Below are 4,222 nucleotides of genomic sequence, written 5' to 3' on the forward strand. Positions count from 1 at the left end.
ACTGGCAGTTAAGGGCTGAACTTCTTGCGTACTCATGCCATCTACTGGTACTTTCCTGGGATCATGAGTCCCAGCTGATAGTCTATTAAAAAATATTTTTTCTTCATTGTAAACTTCAGCAGGGGCCACTCAACTGTTTTACTCCTTATTACTCAAGTCCTTGAAAATACTGCCTCCTCTCAATCTTTGAAACTTGTTTTCTATGGAGCCTACTTTAACACAGGACCTAAGGTTTACTCAGAAAGGGATTGGAAAAGTTTCTGGTTCCTCTTGGCATATCGGCAGGTTTTACAAATGCGTCTGAGCACCTTCCAGTTGGCTTGGAACCTGTGGGAAGGAAGATGGCTTAGCTAGGGAAGGAGAACTCTCAGAGAATCTTCATGTGTCCACACTAACACCTCCACTTTGCCCAGTATTTTCTGGGAGGGCTACAACCAGCGAGTGTTGGTTAGCTGAGAAGGTCGGTGGCCCGATGCTGACAGCTCACCCCATGGCACCTCAACAGTTCGTGGGAGGGGAGTGAGATTCTGGGGAACAGCTGAAGCCAACTTCCCGATGCAGGGACACACCGTGTGGGGTTTCTCCAACTGGACCAGATCCTGAAAGCCTCTGGCCAATCCTCAGGAACACAAATACCTCCTTTTTCAAAGCTGGGCTTTGCTCTGGATACGTTTTCTAAATTATTAGATGCAATTGGTCTTTGTACTTTGCCTTAAATCCAGGGACAAGACATGACGTGTTCGTTATCTTTGGGGCAAATCTACAAAGGAGGGTCAAAATGAGATGATTTGGTACATAAACCATTTTTGCCATAATCTTGGGACTCTAAAAATTGGATCAATACTATTATAGCAGTAGTGTGGAATAGGCTAAGACAACATAGGAGAAAGAAAATTAGGTTTGGAGTAGTCACTACCTATTAGTGAATATTCTTACAGGATTCTTCTCAAAAGTTATCTTGTCTGGCTGCGGGGGAAATGGAGGTTTTATTTTTTCTTTATTTACTTTATCATTGAGGTTATATTCAATGAGCCTTTTACCTTTTCTTCCTTCTGTTCCATGGTAGGAGAAAAATAGGAGCTTTGACAATTTTTGAAAGCGAAGTAAAATGTCTATTCTTTTGCCTATGAAAGGCAAAAAGGTCAAGATGATAACATTTGATAAACAGCAGATTTCTTTCCCTAAATTGTTATAAAGGCATATTAAGACCAGGAAGGATTTCAAGAGCTTCGAAAGCATTCTGGCCATTCTTTAATTCAGAGTAAAATTGGAGTAAATTGTGAAGGATTGTAAAGGATTAATGAAAAACAGCATAGTTATTCCATACATTTGCATAATACTCAACAGGTTTTTAAGCCAGGTATTCCACTATGTTTTAACAAGAACCATTAAGATAGAACTTGTGTTTGTAATTTATACTTAAGAAAGCGAAGGTTAAAAGGTTAAAACGAAGGTGAAGCCAAGGAGCACTTGGGTGGCTCAGTCAGTTAAGTGTCTGACTCTTGATTTCTGCGCAGGTCAGGATCTCATGGTTCATGAAATTGAGCCCTGCATCTGACTGTGCTGACAGCGTGGAGCCTGCTTGGGATTCTCTCTCCCTCTCCCTGCCCCTCCCCTGCTGGCACTCTGTCTCTGTAAAAGAGCTTAAGTCACATACTTCGCGAAGTCACATAGCTAGTAAATCATACTCAACACTGAGTCTTTAAAGTTTAGTGATCTTTTAGAAACTTTTTCCCAGGAGACTCTTCCTCTCCTTAAAAGTTATTATCTGTTGGATTATTCATTTTAAGGATCACTGTTTTTAAGCAGGTGGCAATCTTATTAATCCTTTTTTCTCTCCTTCCTACTTCTCTATGGGCCTCTTGTGAGAAACACCTGCTTGTACCAGGTGGTAACCATAACCATACATTATAGTAGCCCCTCCCCACCCCCTTATCAGCAGGGAATACGCCTAAGACTCCAGTCAATGCCTGACACTGAGACAGTACCGAACCCTACACATAGTATGTTTTTTCCTGTATGTACAAAAGATAAAATTTAATTTATAAATTAGGCACAGTAGGAGATTAACAATAAAGTAGGACAATTTTAACAATATACTGTAATAAGTTATGCAAATGTGGTTTCTCTCAAAATATATTGTACCTTTCCTCTTGTGATGATGTGAGAGGATAAAGTGCCAACATGATGAAAGTGAGCTGCATGACAAGGGCATTGTGATGGGAGTCACACTGTCAGAAGGATCATCTGCTTCCTGACCACAGCTGACCACAGGCAGTGATTGATTGCTCAGAAAGTGAGACCACAGATAATGGGAGACTACTATATTTTGAGTTTGAATAACCCTTTGAATAGTGATTATCATGTATTCACAGACAGGTTATGTTTGCAGTAGGGTAAAAACTCTGGGTTTCTTGGCTCCCCCTCAGAGACCAATCCAGTATCGGCAAAGGGAACGGGGGCATAATTCAGTTTAACAATCCTCCCAGGTGGTCAGATTACAGATGACGTCACAAGCCTAAATATGTAGAGTGTTGTCCAGGGTCACAAAATCCTTAACGGTGCTTTGGAACCTGTGTTTTACATACATAGTATAATATACAAGCTTCAATTTGTTAAGTCCCACTATTTTAAAACAAAGAAGCCATACAATTCACTCAACTTTAGATGGGTATCCATCCTAATTTTTCCTTTTAGTTCTGCTTTATTTCTATAGTAATTTTCGTATCAGTGCAAAGTGCTAGCCTTTAACAGTTTTTCAGTTTAATCTTGCTCTACTCCCAATTCACACCTTCCCTAGAAGGTTTTATATGGCTCCTGGTGGGAAGCTGGTGTTAAAACAGGCATGCAATAGTGGGTATCTATTTAAACTGAGATATTTTTATAACCAGTGTGGAAATGAACCATCATAAACATGTCTTTGAATATTTTACAACTGGTAGTTTCCCAATCCTGCCAGATCAAGATTACCTGTGGACTGATTTCAGCCTGGGCTGGGGCCACCTCTGTATTGAAACATCCCATGTGACTTTTACGAATAGGTAAATTTAGAAAACAGACATGGTACTACTATTTTTCTCCTCCAGTGCCAAAGTAGCCACTCACAAGGGAAACATAAATCATTACAATAATCACTAACAAATGCTTAACCTCAGAAATATTCACTTTAGGTTCTCTTTAAATAAAAGCACTCACGTGGCTTAAAATCAAAATAACTCATAGCCACTGTCACTTAAAATTAAGAGGAAGGGTTCTGGGGGCACCTGGGTGGCTCGGTCGGTTAAACGTCCAACTTCAGCTCAGGTCACGATCTTGCAGTTTGAGAGTTTGAGCCCCACGTCGGGCTGTGTTAACAGCTTGGAGCCCAGAGCGTGCTTCAAATTCTGTGTCTCTCTCTGCTCTTCCCCTACTCACATTCTGTCTCTTTCTCGAAAATAAACATTAAAAATTAAAAAAAAAAAAGGATTCTGAAGTCTTCAAATATTAAAGCTTACTCTGTCCATCCCTCAGTGACCCACTGATTATGTGATATACTCCCCTGTATTTGGTCAACCTCCTCATCCCAAAGCAAAATCCTTCCCATTAGTGCTTTCCCATCTCCAGTGAACAGTGTGTTTGCTTTTCCATAAACAATCCAATTCAACTGGATCTTCCACGTTGCTTTTTTATTTTTGCAAAGATTTTAAGAGGAAGACAGAAGACCTTGTTGTTCATTGTGGTACCTGCCAGTCGCTTAAGTTAATGTAGTGATGGGTCATTTTATTTGTTCATATACACTATAGTTCATCAGTGCCTGAGACAAAGTCATCTCACAGAAGTTAGTGCTGGTAAATTCAGTATCTCCTGGTGGAGATTAGGTAAAGTTGAGCCAGAATGTCACTTTATCACTGCTAATTGAAGAAAGCCACAGCTACTCAAAGGTATGACATATGTGTTCACGTTAAAACTAAGACAAGATGAGGAGTGCCAGGGTGGCTCAGTCTGTTAAGCATCCGACTTTGGCTCAGGTCATGATCTTGCAGTTTGTGAATCTGAGCCCTGCATCGGGCTCTGTGCTGACAGCTCAGAGCCTGGAGCCTGCTTCTGATTCTGTGTCTCCCTCTCTCTCCCTCTGCCCCTCCCCCAACTCAAGCTCTGTCTCTCTCAAAAATAAAAAGTTTTTTTTTAAAACTAAGACGATTACTAGAGAAGGCTCAGTGGAAAATAAGTAATATTGCACCAA

Source organism: Panthera pardus, unplaced genomic scaffold (genome assembly GCF_024362965.1).
Source record: "Panthera pardus isolate Hobbes unplaced genomic scaffold, ASM2436296v1 HiC_scaffold_26, whole genome shotgun sequence".
NCBI lineage: Eukaryota > Metazoa > Chordata > Mammalia > Carnivora > Felidae > Panthera > Panthera pardus.